Source organism: Chiloscyllium plagiosum, chromosome 40 (genome assembly GCF_004010195.1).
Source record: "Chiloscyllium plagiosum isolate BGI_BamShark_2017 chromosome 40, ASM401019v2, whole genome shotgun sequence".
Taxonomy (NCBI): domain Eukaryota; kingdom Metazoa; phylum Chordata; class Chondrichthyes; order Orectolobiformes; family Hemiscylliidae; genus Chiloscyllium; species Chiloscyllium plagiosum.
The window spans coordinates 4904903-4925524 of NC_057749.1; positions in this window are offsets into that span (position 1 = coordinate 4904903).

Below are 20622 nucleotides of genomic sequence, written 5' to 3' on the forward strand. Positions count from 1 at the left end.
AAAAGCCCACAGCTGTAGGTCTATCTTTAGCACCATATGATGTTATTTTAATTTAAGAAATCTTTGTCAAGAGATTTCATCTCATCTTTGGTGCATGCACAGCCTTGACCTGGACATGCATTCATTACATAATTATATAGAATTTACTGAACAGAGAAAGGTCATTCAGTCCAGCTGCACAACTCTGGTGTCGATGATCGACATTAGCCTCCTCTTCACCTAATCCAAAAGGCATTTCCTCAATCACTTGCTCCTTCATTTGCTTTTCTAGATTCCTGGTTTATGATAGAAACCATGACCACAAGACTGGGGTAAATATAGGGTAGGGGAATGGGTCTGGGTGGGTTCTGCTTCGGAGGGTCAGTGTGGATTTGTTGGGCCGAGTGGCCTGTTTCCACACTGTAGGGAATCTGTAGGGAATTAGGGACAATACAATGGTTAGCACTGCTGCCTCACAGCACCAGGGACCTAGGTTTGATTCCAGCCTCGAACGACTGTGTGGAATTTGCACATTCTTCCCGTAACTGCATGGGTTTCCTCTGAGTGCTCCAGTTCCCTCCCAGTATCCGAAGATGTGCAGGTTAGGTGAATTGGCAATGCTAAGTTGCCCGTAGCATTCAGGGGGTTAGGTGCATTAGTCAGGAGGAAATGGAGAGTGATTGGGAAATGGGACTGAGTGGGTTACCCTTCATGAACAGGTTGGACCGAAGGGCCTATTTCCACACTGTAGGGATTCTGATCCTAATAAATCCTTGTGGTTGCAAGTTCTACATTCTAACAGCTCTCTGGGTAAACATCTTGCTCCTGAATACTCTGTTGGATTTATTGTCAACTAACTTATATTTCTCACCCTATCTTTAGAGTCAAAGAGTCATAAAGATGTACAGCATGGAAACAGACCCTTCGGTCCAACCCATCCACGCTGACCAGATATCCCAACCCAATCTAGTCCCACCTGCCAGCACCCAACCCATATCCCTCCAAATCCTTCCTATTCATATACCCATCCAAATGCCTCTTAAATGTTGCAATTGTACCAGCCTCCACGACATCCTCTGGCAGCTCATTCCATACACGTACCACCCTCTGCGTGAAAAAGTTGCCCCTTAGGTCTCTTTTATATCTTTCCCCTCTCACCCTAAACCAATGCCCCCTAGTTCTGGACTCTCCAACTTCAGGGAAAAGACTTTGTCTCTTTATCCCAACCATGCTCCTCATGATTTTGTAAACCTCTATAAGGTCACCCCTCAGCCTCCAATGTTCCAGGGAAAACAGCCCTAGCCTGTTCAGCCTCTCCCTATAGTTCAAATCTTCCAATCCTGGCAACGTCCTTGGAAATCTTTTCTGAACCTTTTCAAGTTTCACAACATCTTTCCAATAGGAAGGAGACCAGAATTGCACACAATATTCCATTGGCCTAACCAATGTCCTGTACAGCTGCAACATGATCTCCCAACTCCTGTACTCAATACTCTGACCAATAAAGCATACCAAACACCTTCTTCATTATCCTATCAACCTGTGACTCCACTTTCAAGGGGCTATGAAACTGCACGCCAAGGTCACTTGAGGGAAAACAGCTCCAGCCTACTCAGCCTCTTCCTGTAGCTCAAACCCTCCAATCTCTGTGTGTAGGTTCTGGATTGGTAAGGGTTATGGAGAGAAGGCAGGATAATGGAGTTAAGAAACGTATCAGCTCTGATCAAATGGTGGACCAGACTCAATGGACTGAATGGCCTAATTCTGCTCCTATGACTTATGGTCTTAAGGTCACACTGGTTTACTCATATAGAACTAAGGAATTCTGACTACCAGCTAAGAAACTGACATTAACATTCAATTATTTTGTAGGAGTATCTTTGAGCAACTGCACATTCATTGAACAAAGTCTTTTCCTGGTAACAAATGCACCTGTCAGATTCTGTTGGCTCCATATTTGCACTTGTGCACATAAGGGAAGCCAGCCACTGCAGAGAACTCCAAAGCTCAGATAAATGCGAGGTGCTGCATTTTGGGAAAGCATGTCTTCACAGGATTTATACACTTAATGGTAAGGTCCTAGGGAGTGTTACTGAACAAAGAGACCTTGGTTATATGTGATCATGTCTCATTGTCTACAGATGAACATTCCTGGTTTTGAACCATGGAAACCTTCTGCAATCAATGGGTCAGGTCAATGGAGATGTTTTCAAAAATGTCCATGGAGAGAGAAACCAAATTAATATTTCAAATCCAATATGACTCTTCTTCTGAACCGTATCACATCGGAATTAGAAAATTAATTTTGTTTCTCTCCACAGATGATGCCAGATTTGCTGAGTTTCTTATTACGTGGGAACACCACCACTTGCAAGTTCCCCTCCAAGCCACTCTCCATCCTGACTTGGAAATATATCGCCGTTCCTTCCCTGTCGCTGGGTCAAATTCCTCCCTAAGAGCATTGCGGGTCAACCTACAGCACATGGACTGAAGCATTTCAATAAGGCAGTTCACCATCACCTTCTCAAGGGCAACTAAGGATGAGTAATAAATGCTTACCCAGCCAGCAATACCCACGACCCATGAGTGAGCTTAAAATAAATTCAGCTGTCCAACATCTGGGTGACTTCACTCTTACTTCAAAGTCACATGTTCAGCTCAGCTGATCCTTCAATAGTCTCGTATCAACCAATAGGTCATCCATTTTTTTAAAAGAACAAAGAAAAACTCAACCTGAGACTACAATCTAGAGGTTGATTGCCAAAAAGGAAAGGAGTACATTTTGTTTTATCGAGTGTAGGAGGTGGTCTGATCACCTTCAATATTCGAGGTATTCAATGTTCTTGAGTACACAGTGTTCTCTTTAAAACTAGATCAGGGGTCCCTGATTTACAAATGTCTGACTTACAAATGTACGTGATCCCACAGATGGTTGTAATTTTAAAGATCTGATCTATGAACAGTTCCAGTGCATACGAACACCTGCTTGCCATTGCCCTGCATTGTGTTCTGAATTGTGTACAAATCCACTTGCAAACAGACTCCAGAATGGAATCTGTTCACAACCTGTGGGGTGGCAGTAGGTGTGGGGAGTCTGCACTGGAAGAGGGGAGAGTGTTAGGGAAATGGGGCCCTGCACCAAAAGAGGCACCTTATAATGGAATCGCATCTTCTCTTAGACTCTGGTAGAGATTCTGACTCCTTCCAGATCTCACCATGTCATCATAGAATAGAATCGTAGAATCCCTACAGTGTGGAAACAGGCCATTTGGCCCAACAGGTCCACACCGACCCTTCAAAGTGCATCCCACCCAGACTCATCCCCCTACCCGGTAACCCTGCATTTCCTGTGACTGAAGCATCTGACCTACACATCCCTGAACACCATGGGTAATTCAGCATGGCCAGTCCACCCTAACCTGCACATCTTTAGAATCACCTGACATTAAACTCTTCAGTACCTCTTCATATATCATTGTCATTGTCCGTTCTATTCATACCTTAGAACTTTACACAAATTAGTATTTCCTTCATTTATTGCACATCTTTTTAAAGGCATTGTTCATTTATTGCAGTCTAGCTTCAGAAAACGGTTTTAATCATGCACTTATAAAGAAAGTGCATTGTTAAGTATTGGTTGAACAAACAGGAATAAATGTAAGCCTGTTGAACTTGTTCAGCATTTAATCAGATCATAGATGATCTGCAATCAATTCCATTATATCTGCCTTTGACTTACACTCATTTTTAATTACTGTTAATAAAAGTATACCAATCCCAGATTTGCAATGGATTGAGCATTATTTTAACATTTTTCTAATATCAATGCAGTTTTTTAGAACAGACTTCCAAATTTCATGGGGCTATCCCAGAATACCTGAGAGTAGAGAGAGAGGAAATTGCTGGGGCCTTGTGAGAAATCTTTGTCCCCTCTTCAGTCACAGGAGAGTTTCCAGAAGACTAGAGAATAGCCAAAATTGGTGCTTTGTTTAAGAAGGGCAATGAGGATAATCTGGGAAATTAAAGGCCGGTGTGCCTTATATCAGTGGTAGGACCCTAAGAATCTTTTCATAGGGACAGGACATACTCATATTTGGAAAAACATAGACTTATTTGTGACAGGTAGAATGGCATTGTGCAAGGGAGGTCATGTCTCACAAACATGAATTTTTTGAAGAATTGATAAAGATGATCGATAAGGGCAGGGCAGTAGATGTTGTCTATATGGACTATAGCAAGACCTTTGACAAGGTCCCTCTTGGCAAGCTGATGCAAAAGGTGAAGTCACATGGGATCCATGGTGTGCTGGTAAAATGGATCCAGAACTGGCTTGGTCATTGAAAACAGACATTAACGGTGGAAGGGTGCTTTTCTGACTGGAGATTATGACCAGTGGCATTCTGCAGGGATCAGTGTGAGGACCCTTGTTGTTTGTAATATATATAAATAATGTGGAGGAAAATGTATGTAGTCTGGTTACTAAGTTTGTGGACAACACAAAGATTTAGGAAGGATTGCCAGAGGATACGATAGTATATAGATAGACTAGAAATGGCAGGTGGACTTAAATCTGGACAAATGCAAGTTGATGGGTTTTGGGGGGTTTAATGCAGGAGGGAAGTATAAATTCTGTGTCTTACAATTGTGTCCTCCACAACCACCTGATGAAGGAGCAGCGTTCCGAAAGCTAGTGCTTCCAATTAAACCTGTTGGACTATAACCTGGTGTTGTGTGGTTTTTAACTTTGTCCACCCCAGTCCAACACCGGCATCTCCAAATCATTATTAATGAGGTTAGCACTTTAATCCCAGATTTATTTATTAATTCAAATTAAATTGCCACGGCTGTCAGGATTCTGTCTGAACACATGTCTCTGGTGTATCAACTGAGGGATGGCATGGTAGCTCAATGGTTAGCATGGTAGCCATTGTACCTCATAGTACCAGGGCCTGGGTTCAAATCCAGCCTCAGATTACTGTCTGTGTGGAGTTTGCACATTCTCCCTGCATGTATGTGGGTTTCCTCCCAGCGCTCCGGTTTCTTCCACGGCTCTAAAGTGGGCTTGCTAGATGGATTGACCATGATATCCAGTGATGTATAGGTTGGGTGGATTAGCCAAAGGAAATGCAGGGGTAGAGTGGGTGGGATGCTACTCAAAGGGGCAGTGTGGACTCAATGGGCTGAATGGCCGGTTCCACACTGCAGGGATTCTGAGTCTCTGAACTATAATCCAGCAACTTCACCACAATATTTCAATGTGATGCAGTGGAAAACGCACTTCAGTTCTCTATCGTCCCTTTTCTGCTCTGATTTATTAACAGTATTAACGTGTTTAAAAATAAATGCATCAAAGCCTTGGCTGTCAAAGCCATGATCTTTCGATGGAAAAGCTGTCTTTAATCCATATCTTTGTTCAATTGCCCTTTCTAAAGAAAAACACACATTGATTTGCCTCATGGACGTTTCTCAATGCCGCTGTTAAAATAAATGGAATATCTAATCCGAACAAAAGATTAGAGCTGTGAATCCTTTTCACAGCTGCTGACACCATGTATTTGCACAGCAGATAGTTTAAAAATAATCAGGTGCTCAATGATCGCCCCTACGAGCCCGAATCTTACAAATTTTCTGGCGATGAGTATGGAAATGCTAAGGGGGAGTCTGTCAGTTGTCTTAAAGGTTTTTCACGGATTGAGATCCACATGTTAAATTAAGCACCAATAGACTTTCAGCTGATTACAAAGGTTTGGTTGTAAGTCAAACACCTTTCGCCAGACATCGATAGTTAAGTGAATGGCCAGATGGAATAATGATGCGAGGGTGTGGATGTTGGATTGGGCTGGACAAGGTCAGAAGTCACGTGGCACCAGGTTATAGTCCAACAGGTTTATCTGAAATCAAATGCTTTTAAAGCGCTGCCACTTCATGTGGTGTGGCTTCTGACCAGATGGAATACATGGGGAAATGTGAGGCTTTGCATTTTGGCAGAAAGAATAGAGGAGCTGAATATTTCTTCAATGGACAAAGATTGCAGAAAGTTGCAGCACAGAGGGATATGGGAGTCCTCATCCATGAATCACAAAAAGATAACAGAAGGTATCTGATAGAAGGGCAAATGACATGTTGGGCTTTATTTCAAAGGGAAGAGAATATAAATGTTGAAGGGTCTACTAAACAAGCACTGGTCAGACCAGTGGAATACTGAGAGTGGTTTGGGCCCCTTATCTAAGAAAAGATGGGTATATCATTAGAGACGGTCTAGAAAAGTCCACTAGAGTCAGAGTCATACAGCACGGAAACAAGCCCTTCAGTCCAACCAGTCCATGCCCAAATTAAACTAGTCCCACCTGCTTGAGCTTGGCCCATATCCCTCCAATCATTTCTTATTCATGAACTTATCCAAATGTCTCTTACATGTTGTAACTGTACCTGCATCCACCACTTCCTCTGGAAGTTCATTCCACACACAAACCACACTGTGTAAATAAAATTGACACTCATGTCCTTTTGAAATCTTTCTCCTTTCACCTTAAAAACATGTCCCCTAGTCTTGAAATCACCCACTGTAGGTAAAAAAGACAGCTACCATTCACCTTATCTCTACCCCTCATGATTTTATGAACCTCTATAAAGTCACCTCTTATCCTCGTAAGCTCCAGCGAAACCATCCCAGCGCACCCAGCCTCTCCTTATAAGTGAAACCTCCATTTCTGGCAATATCCTGGTAAATCTCTTCTGAACCCTCTCCAGCTTAATAACATCCTTCCCATACAGGGTGATCAGAACTGGACACAGTATTCCAGAGAGTTGGGAAGTAGTGTTGGCATTGTGTAGGACATTGAACAGGCCTCTTTTGAAATACTCTGTCCAGTTCTCGTCACCTGTTATAAGGAAGATATTACCATGTTGGAGAAGGTTCAGAAGAATTTTCCCAGGATGTTGCCAGGTGTGGAAGGTATGAGTTCCAAAGAAAGGCTGGATAGATGGGGACTTTTTTCACTGGAGTGTAGGAGGTTGAGAGGAGACCTGATAAAAGTCTATAAAATAATGATGGGCATGGATAGGATTAACGGTAGGTGTCTTTTCTCTTGGATGGGAGATTTCAAGACTGGTGGACGCATTTTAAAGGTGAGAAGAGAGAGATTTAAAAAAGACATGAAGGGCAAACATTTTACACAGTGGGAGGCTCGCGTGTGGATTGAGCTTCCTGACAAAGTGATCAATATGGCTACAATGACAACGTTTAAAAGGCATTTGGATGGGTACATGAATAGGAAAGGTCTGGAGGGACATGGAGGGACATAGGAAAGGTTTGGAGGGTAGAATTCCAAATGCTAATGTTCCTCCAAGAGAAGAAATTTCTCCTGATCTCCAAGGCAAGTTGAAGACTCCACTTTTAAACTGTGCCTCCACTGAGTGGGAACATTCTCTCAGCAATCCCTCATCCTGTGTGTTCCAATAAGATCACTCCACATACTTCTAAATTCCAGTGCCCAAACACATCCACCTTTCCACTTGAAAGAGCCCTCTTCATTCTAGAACTGAGCTTTGTGAACTCATAACGTTCGGATTTGGGGCTGCAAGTTAATTTAGCACACTTGGCTGCCCCTCTTTCTGTAATCAATTTCCAACTCGCTGTTGGAACATTAGTACCGAAAATTATTATGATAATATTTCAAGTGGCCATTACAGTTTCACAGCGATGATTTGCAAATTAGTTCTTGATAATTGCAGCATGTTCATGAAATTGTGGCACAAATGCCTCACGCTGTGGGAGTCTGCCTCACAGATCAAATCGGTTCTAGTTTCAGCCTCTCACGTATTTTGAGCCTAGTTTAACAAGGAGATCGAAAGAACTTACGTTTATGGAGTGCCTTTGGGTGTCCTAAAGTGCTTTATAGCCAATGTTTTAACAGTTTGTTACAGAGACACAGCAGCTACTTCATATACAGGATGCTTCTGACAAGCAGCAATGTGATGATAATCAGCGAATTTGTTTGAAAATGTTGATCGAGGGACAAATATTGGCCAACGCATTGGGGAACTCTCTGTTGCTTTCTTCTTCTGATGTAGTGCCTTGAAATAATTTTGAGTCCACCTCAGGAATGCCTTCTTGCAAAGAAAGACCACTAGCAGTATAGCAGGACTTCAGTGGCTCTTGTGCTCAAATCCCCTAAATGGGCCGAAACCCACAAACGTTGAATTCAGAGATGCGTGTGCTACCAAGTAAGCTATGGTTGATACCACCAGTAAGGCAATAATGCAGCATTAAACTGGTCTGATCAGGGTAAAGTCAGACTTGCTAAGTCAGGGAGATGGGTAAGGTAATCAAGGAAGAGAGACATAAAACATATGCTTTTGACACATATTTTACAAAATGTTTGATATTTTAAAAAAATAATTAACAAGACATGGATATCGCTGGCTGGACCAGCATTTAATGCCCGTTCCTAGCTGTCCTTGAGAAAGTGGTGGTGAGATGCCTTCTTGAACTGTTGCAGACCCTGTGCAGAAGAAGGAGTGGTGCTCTGAAAGCTCGTGCTTCCACATAAACCTGTTGGACTATAACCTGGTGTTGTGAGATTTTTAACTTTATGTGGTGAGCCCTGTTGAGTTTCTGGTCAATTATATCTTCCAGGACCCTTTAATAGTGGGGAATTCAGTGATGGTAATGAAACTGAATGTCAAGGGGCAGTGGTTAGATTGTGTCTTATTGGAGATGGCCATTACCTGGCATTTGTGTGGTGAGTGTTACTGACATGTTATAGAGCGTTCAAGTACATTAGTCTGCCATCCTTTTGTTGCTTAGAACTGAATGCGCCAGTTGAATATGATGGACACCTCTCCGATAATTAGCTGGAGATGAGTAAACAGCAAGGATTACTTGAAGCAATCCAGATGGCGTCCTGAATTTAATCTCATTTGATATTACTTTACCCCGCTTTGTGGTGGTGGAGAACACCCTAATTTCTGGAAGCAAGCAATGAGAAGGATACAAACAGTATGCAAAGGATGTTTTGCTAAGCTTCAGCAAGTGCTGAAAATCTGGCAGATAGATGATAACAGGGGAGAATGTGAGGTTGTCCAATTATTCCAAGAGAACAGAAAAGCATAATGTCATTGAAATGGAGAGACAATCTGGAATTAAGTGCCTAATGGTGACCATGAATTCATTGTCAGGAAAAAAAACTACTCTTTTTCTATTCATTTATAGGATAAGGGCATCTCTATCTCGGCCAGCATTTATTGCCCACCCCTAATTGCCCTGAGGACAGTTAAGAGGCAACCACATAGCTGTGGGTCTGGAGTCACATGTAGGCCAGACCAGTTAAGGATGGCAGACTTCCTTCCTGAAAGGATACTAACAAACCAAATGGATTTTTTTTTGATAATGGCATCATGGTCAGCATTAGACTCTTACTTCCAGATACTTAACAAATTCAAACTCTACCAACTGCTACAGCAGAGTTTGAACCTGTGTGCCCAGAACATTTACAATCCAATGAGAATATCACTAGGTCGTTCCCTCCCCCGAGCTCAGTAATACCCTTTAGGGAATGAAAGTGCCACCCTTAACTGGTATGAGCTTCATGTGACTCCAAACCCATAGAAACGGGATGGACAATTAGGGATGGACAATAAAATGCTGATCTAGCCAGTGATGCCCACTTCCTGTGAATGAATGAAAAGAAAATGATTGCAGAATGCTGAAATACAGAAAGATGTGGGTGTCTGTAAGCATGTACTGTAAAAAAAGCAGTATACAGGCAAGCAATTTGGAAGACAAATAAATACTGCCATTTGTTGGAACAGGAGGTGGTTTGTATAGGTAGTGAAATATTGTTACAGCATTACAAGGCATTTTATGAGATTGTACCTGGCACACTGTGTAAATTTATGGTTGTCTGGAGGCTGAGTCTGTACCTAGAGTACTGCGTATAGTTATGGGCATCTGGAGGTTAAGACTGTACCTGGAGGACTGTGTGCAGTTACGATCTTATGGAGGCTAAGACTGTACCTGGAGTACTGTGTACAGTTATGATCATCTGGAGACTGAGACTGTACCTGGAGTACTGTGTACAGCTATGGTCATCTGGTGGTTGAGACTGTACCTGGAGTACTGTTTACAGTTATGATCATCTGGAGACTGAGACTGTACCTGGGGTACTGTGTACTGTTATGATCATCAGGAGGCTGAGACTGTACCTGGGGTACTGTGTACAGTTATGGTCGTCTGGAGAGTTAGACTGTACCTGGAGTACTGTGTACAGTTATGGTCATCTGGAGACTGAGACTGTACCTGGAGTACTGTGTACAGTTATGATCATCTGGAGACTGAGACTGTACCTGGGGTACTGTGTACAGTTATGATCATCTGGAAACTGAGACTGTACCTGGGGTACTGTGTACAGTTATGGTCATCTGGAGACTGAGACTGTACCTGGGGTACTGTGTACGGTTATGGTCATCTGGAGAGTGAGACTGTACCTGGGGTACTGTGTACAGTTATGATCATCTGGAGACTGAGACTGTACCTGGGGTACTGTGTACAGTTATGGTCATCTGGAGAGTGAGACTGTACCTGGGGTACTGTGTACGGTTATGGTCATCTGGAGAGTTAGACTGTACCTGGAGTACTGTGTACAGTTATGTTCATATGGAGTCTGATACTGTACCTGGAAAACTGTGTACAGTTATGGTCATCTGGAGAGTTAGACTGTACCTGGAGCCCTGTGTACAGTTATTAGATTAGATTAGATTACTTACAGTGTGGAAACAGGCCCTTCGGCCCAACAAGTCCACACCAGGTTTCATATGGAGTCTGACACTGTACCTGGAGTACTGTGTACAGTTATTGTCCTTTGGAGGCTGAGACTGTACCTGGAGTACTGTGTATAGTTCTGATTTTCTTAGTTAAGAGGACCAGATTTATTTTGGAAGGTGTTCTAGTCGTCTTACAACAATAATAAAATGGCAAAATGTATTCCAGAGCACTTTAAAATACCATAAGGCTCTATATAAAATCATTGTACTTGTTTCTCCTGGTTAAACACAATTCAAAACAAGTGTAAGGCTGAAACTAGAATCCTTTAGGTCTGTCAGGCAGACTCCCACAGCGTGAAGCATTTGTGCCATAATATCATGAACTTGCTGCAATTATCACGTACTAATTTGCAAATTATTTCAGTGAATCTATGAAGGCCGCTTAATATATTATTGTCATAATCTTTGGCGCGATTGTTCCAAAGACAAATGGAAATGCATTATAACATGAGTTGTAGCCAACCACAGTAAATCAACTTTCAGCCCCAAATTTGAACATAATGATTTGATATATCTAGTCTTATTGCAGATTGCAGTCATTATGAAAAAGAATAAATTTACAGCCATTATCTTGACAATTAGAACTGGGTTTAAGTAATGAATTGTATTTTGTGTGAACAGCCAATACGAAGTAACTATAGAAATCAAATTATCGGCTGGCAATTCCGTAATAGAGCAGGTTCGATCCAGCCTTGGACAACTGTGTGGAGTTTGCACATTGTACATTAAATTATAAATTGGATGTGAGCATGATAGCATTTGTTACACATTCCCAATTGTCCTTGAACTCAGTTACCCATTTCAAGGGGCAAATAGAAGTCAACCAGTTTGCAGGGAGTCGTAGGCCTCACCAGGTAAGGACTACAGAATTCGTTTCTTGGAGGGCATTAGTGAACCAGATAGACTTTTTACAACAATTGAGGATCATGGCCAACACTGATACTTGCTTTAATTTAATTCCAGATATATTAATTGAATGTAAATTCCATTCCTGCTATTTGAGCTCATGGTGCCAGCCTGTTGCTCTGGATCACCAGCCCTGTGACATAAGCACATCTTCAGCATCTTCCCTTAGTTGGTCCGAATTGCATTCCTGTTTATGAGGCCTTACTGTACCGTCAGTTCATAATAACACAATAGTTCAATTCTCATGCAATCCCGTGTTATAAGAAAGTTGCATAATAGTAGGACCATTTAAACTAGTGGGGCTGGAATCACATTATAATCAAAACACGCTTTAAAACTTTGCACTTTAGAAACAGTGTCCCCAATTAATCAATTGTGTTATAGCGAATTTGTGTTAAAAAAACAAATTGTGGTATAACAGAACAATCCTTAGACAAAATGGCTGCCATATTTCCAAAATGGCTAAACCACCAAAGTTCTGTTCTGATTTGAAAGCTCTTACCCTGAATCCTGGTCTCATGTGAGTCCTTGTATGTTTAATCTCAAAGCCTTCTTGATCCTCTACAATGCCTAATTCAAAGAAAGTAAAATCCAGTTATACTTAAGTTAAACAAACTAATGTTTCTCTGAGACTATTTAGTTAATAGCACAAATATTTGATGAAAGGTGTGTGAGAAATCTTATTCCTTATAATTTAGCCTTCATTCCCCACTCCCCTCCCCGCCCCCGTGGGAAATCACGACTAACTAATTTTACTGAGTTTTTTGATGAAGTATTAAAGAGGATTGATGAGGGCAGAGCGGTAGACGTGATCTATACGGACTTCAGTAAGGCGTTTGACAAGGTTCCCCATGGGAGACTGATTAGTAAGGTTAGATCTCATGGAATACAGGGAGAACTCGCCATTTGGATACAGAACTGGCTCAAAAGTAGAAGACAGAGGGTGGTGGTGGAGGGTTGTTTTTCAGACTGGAGGCCTGTGACCAGTAGAGTGCCACAAGGATTGGTGCTGGGTCCTCTACTTTTGATCATTTATACAAATGATTTGGATGTGAGCATAAGAGGTATAGTTAGTAAGTTTGCAGATTATACCAAAATTGGAGGTGTAGTGGACAGCGAAGAGGGTTACCTCAGATTACAACGGGATCTTGGATTTCTCACACACCTTTTATCAAATATTTGAGCTATTTGCTAAATATTCTCAAAGAAACATTAATTTGTTTAATGCATGGTGGCTCAGTGGTTAGCACTGTTGCCTCACAACACCAGGGTCCCAGGTTCGATTCCAGCCTCAGGTGATTATCTGTAAGGAGTTTGCACATTCCTCCGTGTCTGCGTGGGTTTCCTCCGGGTGCTCCGGTTTCCTCTCACAGTAAAAGATGTGCAGGTCAGGTGAATTGGCCATGCTAACTTGCCCATGCTAACTTGCCCTAACTTGTTGGGTGCATTAGTCAGAGGGAAATGGGTTACGCTTCGGAGGGTTGGTGTGGACTGGTTGGGCCAAATGGCCTGTTTCCACACTGCAGGGATTCTAATGTTGATCAGATGGGCCAATGGGCTGAGGAGTTCGATTTAGATAAAAGTGAGGTGTTGCATTTTGGGAAAGCAAATCTTAGCAGGACTTATACACTTAATGATAAGGTCCTAGGGAGTGTTGCTGAATAAAGAGACCTAAGCGTGCAGGCTCATAGCTCCTTGAAAGTAGAGTCGCAGGTTGATAGGATAGTGAAGAAGGTGTTTGATATGCTTTATTGGTCAGAGTATTGAGTACAGGAATTGCGAGGTCATGTTACTGCTGTACAGGACATTGGTTAGGCCACTTTTGGAATATTGCATGCACATCTGGTCACCTTCCTATTAGAAGCATGTTGTGAAACTTGAAAGGGTTCAGAAAAGATTTACAAGGATGTTGCCAGGATTGGAGGGTTTGAGCTACAGGGAGAGGCTGAATAGGCTGGAGTTGTTTTCCCTCAAGTGTCAGGGGCTGAGGGGGTGACCTTATAGAGGTTTAGAAAATCATGAGGGGCATGGATAGGATAAATAGATAAAGTCTTTTCCCTGGGGTGGGGGAGTCCAGAACTAGAGAGCTTAGGTTTAGGGTTAGAGGGGAAAGATATAAAAGAGACCTAAGAGGCAACTTTTTCACACAGAGGGTGGTATGTGTATGGAATGAGCTGCCAGAGGAAGTGGTGGAGGCTGGTACAATTGTAACATTTAAAAGACATTTGGATGGGTATATGAATAGGAAGGGTTTGGAGGGATATGGGCCAGATGCTGGTAGGTGGGACTAGATTCGGTTGGGATATCTGGTCGGCATGGATGGGTTGGACCGAAGGGTCTGTTTCCATGCTCTACAAACTTTATGACTCTATATTTAATGGACACTTCTCAAAAGACAGAGAAAAAATTAAACTTGACTGCAAATGTAAGAAATAGACAGTATATAATGCAGGAAGCTTATATTTATAAAAGCTAAAGGAACTGTGGATGCTGGAAGTCAGAAACAAAAGCAAAAATTGCTGAAAAGGCTCAGCAGATCTGGCAGCAGCTGTGGAGAGAAATCAGAGTTAATGTTTCGGGTTCAGACACTCTTCCCCAAAACTCCTCAGCTTATACTGATAACAGGCAGAATTCTACCCCATTGAGAACAAGAGCCATTGTAGACAGGAAGTTCCAAATTACACCAACACTCTCTTTAAAGAAAATGCAGACCCTTCAATGAAGATATTCAGAGGATTCTGATCCATCAAGACAGAGTGAATCGTGTTTCACAATATGTAACCATTTCTAATCATAGTTTAGCACATCCTCTGCTGAAATCTTTGTCCACACTTTTGTTGTCTCAATAGTTGAAGAGTCATCCAAAGCTCTTATGACCAACTCTCCCAAATCCTGAGATCTCTAACCCTCAGCTCGACACACACACTGCTTCCCTTCTCACCCAAGAGCTTTCATTAACCAGCATTCCTGAGACCACTGACCACAATTGTCTCTCAGTCTGGCAATACCCCAGATACAAAACTTAAAAGTGCAAATGGCCTGTTTCCACACTTGTAGGGATTCTAATTCTAAAGTGTGATTGGTTTAGTCAAATTATCAAAAGTCCCCAATTTGCCAGACTGATGAAATCAGGTTAAAAGAGAACACTCACTAGTTTTCTGTACTTAACAAGAAAATTACTGTTCATTGCAAACAAATTGTCTTTAACAATTGGCTCTCAGGAAATATGAATAGCTAATTTATAACTCTACAACTTAAACTGCATCCCTGGCTGAGTCCTCCTGCAGAATGTCAAGAGGCCAGAGCAGGATGAGTGGGGCAATGGTCTGGAGGCAATGCAGAGATCTCTCCAGATGCTGAAGGATGTGAGCCAGAGTCTGCTGGATCTGCGTTGAAAAGTGTGGTGCTGGAAAAATGCAGCAGGCCAGGCAGCATCCGAGGAGCAGGAGAATTGACGTTTCAGGCATAAGCCCTTCTTCAGGAATGAGGCTGGTGTGCCAAGCGGGCTGAGATAAAAGATGGGGGGGGAGGGAATTTGGGGAGGGGCGCTGAGAATACAAAAGGTGGCAAGAGGTGAGGGTGATATGCAAGTCCTTGGCGGAGTGGGAGGGGGAGTTAAAGTGTTCAGCCATGGGGCGGTTGGGTTGGTTGGTGCGGGTGTCCCAGAGGTGTTCTCTGAAACGTTCCACAAGTAGGCAGCCTGTCTCCCCAATGTAGAGGAGACCACATTGAGTGCAGCGGATACAGTAAATGATGTGTGTGGAGGCGCAGATGAACTTGCGACAGATATGGAAGTATCCATTGGGGCCTTGGAGGGAAGTGAGGGGGGAGGTGTGGGCACAAGTTTTGCACTTCTTGCAGTTGCAGGGGAAGATGCCGGGAGTGGAGGTTGGGTTGGTGGGGAGTGTGGACCTGACGAGGGAGTCACGGAGGGAGTGGTCTCTCCGGAACACTGATAGGGGTGGAAAGGGAAATATATCCCTGGTGGAAGGGTCTGTTTGGAGGTGGCAGAAATGACGGAGGATGATGCGATGTATCGGAGGTTGGTGGGGTGGAAGGTGAGGACTAGTGGGGTTCTGTCTTGTTGGAGGTTGGTGGGGTGGAAGGTGAGGACTAGTGGGGTTCTGTCTTGTTGGCGATTGGAGGGGTGGGGTTCAAGCGCAGAAGTGCGGGAAGTGGAGGAGATGCGGTGGAGGGCATCATTGACCACGTCTGGGGGGAAATTGCAGTCTTTGAAAAAGGAGGCCGTTTGGGTTGTTCGGTAGTGGAATTGGTCCTCCTGGGAGCAGATGCGGCAGAGGGGGAGGAATTGGGAATATGGGATGGTGTTTTTACAGGGGACAGGGTGGGAGGAGGTGTAATCTCGGTAGCTGTGGGAGTCGGTCGGTTTGTAGTAAATGTCTGTGTTGAATCGGTCACCCGGGATAGAAATGGAGAGGTCTAGGAAGGGGAGGGAGGAGTCTGAGACGGTCCAGGTAAATTTGAGGTCGGGGTGGAAGGTGTTAGTAAAGTGGATGAACTGTTCAACCTCCTCGTGGGAGCATTCATACACTGAACAAACGTTTTTTCCTAGCCATATCGAACATTAAAGAAAATACAAAAAACTTTCATGTACTCACCCCCACACTCCGGATTCCTCGACCGTTCCTGAACCATCTCACGACCTCCGGAACTGCTCGGCGCCATTGCCCACAAGGCCGCTGCAGCCACCACTGCCGCGGCGAAAGGTCACATCACTTCCGCCCCCACCGCCACACGGACAACAGCCACCACCGACCATGCAGCCTCCGCGATCGCCGCCCAGACAACCGCCTCCATGATCGCCTGGAAGACCATCGCCGACATATAGGCAGCCGCCGCAGGATCCACAGCCACCGGGACCAGCGCTGTTTCTGCCCGGCGCGCCACTTCCGCCCCCGGCCGCAGCAACTTCCGGCCCCAGTGACATCACTCACCTACTCAAGGACCACACCGCACGCTACGCCATTCCCACGTCGATCTCTGCCCCCACGTTATCTCCGCCCCACGTTTATCTCCACCCCATTAATCTCCACCCACATGTCGATCTTCGCCCCCACGACTAACTCTGCCGCCACGACTAACTCCGCCCTCATGCCTAACTCCGCCCCCACTCCTAGTTCCAGCCCCACACCAGGTCCTAGCTCCCAGCCCTGCCGTATTTTCACTATCCCTTCAGACCTCCCCCTCTCTGAGGATGAACGATCAGTCCTCAGCAGAGGCCTCACCTTCATTCCCCTATGCTCCCGGATCAATGAGTTCAACACGCGGCGTGACATCGAACAATTCTTCCGCCGCCTTCGCCTCCGCACCTACTTCTTCAACCAAGACTCTCGCCCACCCTCTGACGACCCCTTCTCCCACCTCCAACACACCGCATCCACCTGGACACCCCGTGCTGGCCTCTTACCCGCCCTTCATATCCAACTGCCGCCACGACATTGACCGCCTCAACCTGTCCACACCCTCACCCACTCCAACCTCTCACCCTCACAACGCGCAACCCTCCACTTCCTCCGCTCCAACCCCAACCTCACCATCAAACCGGCAGACAAGTGAGGCGCAGTGGTAGTTTGGCACACCGACCTTTACATTGCTGAAGCTAGACGCCAGCTCGCGGACACCTCCTCCTACTGCCCCCTTGACCATGACCCCACCTCCCACCACCAAACCATCATCTCCCAGACCATCCATAACCTCATCTCCTCAGGGGATCTCCCATCCACTGCCTCCAACTTCATAGTCCCACAATCATCCTATCCCATCAGCACCTGGCATCCTATCCCATCAACCACCTGGCATCCTATCCCATCACCCACCTGGCTTCCTATCCCAGCTCCCACCTGTCATCCTATCCCATAAGCCACCTGCATCCGTACTCCCTCCCCAACTTCTTGCAGTCACTGTCAAAATGGCTGCCCAACATACAAACATCTTGCTTCCCGGAATAGAGCAGCTATTGCCGTTAAAAAAAAGTAAACATATTTTCAACTCGAGAACTGATCCTGCACTGAGTGGATCCTGGCCTAGTTTCCTCGGACAGAGATGCCCAGGAAAGGCCAGACTCTTTAGTCAGACCTGTTCCAATGGTCACCATATGATCTGGACCAAATCTTGTCTTCAGTCTAACATCCAACAAGGATCACTTCACAGATCCAATAACAGATCCCCAGGAGTGAGTTCCAGACTGGAATCTAATTGAGGGGTTTATGCAACCCCCACCTTTTCCTCCACGACATCGATGACTTTATCAGCGCTGCCTCGTGCTTCCACGAGGAGGTTGAACAGTTCATCCACTTTACCAACACCTTCCACCCCGACCTCAAATTTACCTGGACTGTCTCAGACTCCTCCCTCCCCTTCCTAGACCTCTCCATTTCTATCTCGGGCCACCGACTAAACACAGACATTTACTACAAACCAACCGACTCCCACAGCTACCTAAATTACACCTCCTCCCACCCTGCCCTCTATAAAAACGCCATCCCATATTCCCAATTCCTTCGCCTCTGCCGCATCTGCTCCCAGGAGGACCAATTCCAATACCGTACAACCCAAATGGCCTCCTTCTTCAAAGACTGCAATTTCCCCTCCGACGTGGTCGATGATGCTCTCCGCCGCATCTCTTCCACTTCCCGCACCTCCTTGAGCCCCGCCCCTCCAACCGCCACCAGGACAGAACTCTACTGGTCCTTACCTTCCACCTCATCAACCTTCGGATACATCGCATCATCCTCCGTCATTTCCGCCACCTCCAGACAGACCCCACCACCAGGGATATATTTCCCTCTCCACCCCTGTCAGTGTTCTGGAGAGACCACTCCCTCTGCGACTCCCTCATCAGGTCCACACCCCCCACCAACCCAACCTCCACTCCCGGCACCTTCCCCTGCAACCGCAAGACGTGCAAAACTTGTGCCCACACCTCCCCCTCACCTCTCTCCAAGGCCCCAAATTCATCGCAAGTTCACCTGCACCTCCACACACATCATTTCCTGTCCGCTGCAGTCGATGTGGTCTCCTCTATATTGGGGAGACAAAGGGCCTATTTGCGGAACGTTTCAGGGAACACCTCTGGGACACCTGCACCAACCAACCCAACCGCCCCATGACTGAACACTTTAACCACCCCTCACACTCCGCCAAGGACATGCAGGTCCTTGGCTTCCTCCATCGCCAGACCATGGCCACACGACGCCTGGAGGAAGAGCGCCTCATCTTCTGCCTAGCAACCCTCCAACCACATGGGAAAAATGTCGATTTCTCCAGCTTCCTCATTTCCCCTCCCCCCACCTTATCTCAGTCCCAACCCGCGGATTCAGCACCACCCTCTTGACCTGCAATCTTCTTCCCGACCTCTCTATCACACTTTTCTCCAGCATCTGTTCTCCAGCATCTGCAGTCCTCACTTTCTCTGCTGGATCTGCACAAACTCTCCTCCGACCACACAGACCCTCATCTTTGTGACTTCCTGGAGAGGCACTACTTGGATCAGCAAGTGAAGATGATCAAGAAGTTGGGAGGTCACCAACCTGAAGAGACTGGGTGCCCCTGGGAATGGACTGGGAGAGTACCTGTTTGACAGGCTCACCCAGGGCTTAGTGAGATTTGTCTACTTTATGCATGAAATAGACCGTCTGTGTGAATGACTTGTTAGTTCTCAGTTTCTCATCAGTTATGGAAATAAATATTTATTTACAACTGAAAAAAATATAAACTGCATTCCTTCTTAAACATCCCCCTTCACAGGCAGACAGGCAGGACATACATGGAAAAAGGAAAAGAAATGTCAGAGAACGTAGTTCAGCAGCATCACTCTAGACTGCTAGTTCCAAACTTCCAGCTCAGCACTGTCCCCATGACTTGTCCTACCTGCCTATCTCCTTTTCCACCTATCCACTCCACCCTCCTCCCTGACCTATCCCCTTCATCCCCTCCCCCACTCACGTATTGTACTCTATGCTACTTTCTCCCCACCCCCACCCTCCCCTATCTTATCTCTGCTGCCTAGGGGGTGGGGGTGTGCTCTTCCAGCACCACTAATCCAGAATCTGGTTTCAGCATCTGCAGTCATTGTTTTTACAGAGTTAATTAGTTGTTTAGTTCAGTAACATACAATTCCTTTTAGCTCTTTGCTGTTGACACTAGATTGTTTGTCGACTGAGGTCTGTTTCATTCATTGATTGGAAGTGTGTTGTTTCATTGTCTTTTAAGGCAGGACATTTGCAGATAAAGGTGAGAAGAAGAGAGCTGGAGGTTACTGGAAACTTTCTAATACCTCTGCATGAGAGAGAGAGAGAGAGAGAGAGAGGCTTCTTGATGCTTTTTCTTTGTGAACTGGGTGGTTCTCTCTTGCATTGTCTCCTCAGAAGCAATTGTCACCTAGTCAGGAGCAAATTAAAACATTGTTTTCAAGCAACTATCCTCCTTAGATCAGAACACACCGGTTCTATGCTGTCTGCATTCTGTGCCAGGGGAAAGCAGCATTGGTTCCAACTCACAGAATGCTCCAGTAAACATCATTCTTAAAACTGCAACCATGTCGTAACACATCCGCCTTGGTTTAAAGCCGTAACTTTCTGTTTCAGATGGCTACCTTAAAACAAAAAGAAGATGAACTGTGACCAGTGGTAATCCACCAGGATTGGTGCTGGGCCCACTATTATTTGTCGTTTATATAAATGATTTTGATGAGAATATAGAAGGCTTGGTTAGTAACTGTGCAGATGACACCAAGGTTGGTGGTACAGCGGACAGTGAAGAAGGTTATCTAAGATTACAAAGAGACCTTGATCAATTGGGTCAATGGGTTGAAGAATGGCAGATGGAGTTTAATTTGGATAAAGGCGAGGTATTGCATTTTGGTAAAACAAACAAAGACAGAACTTGTACAAT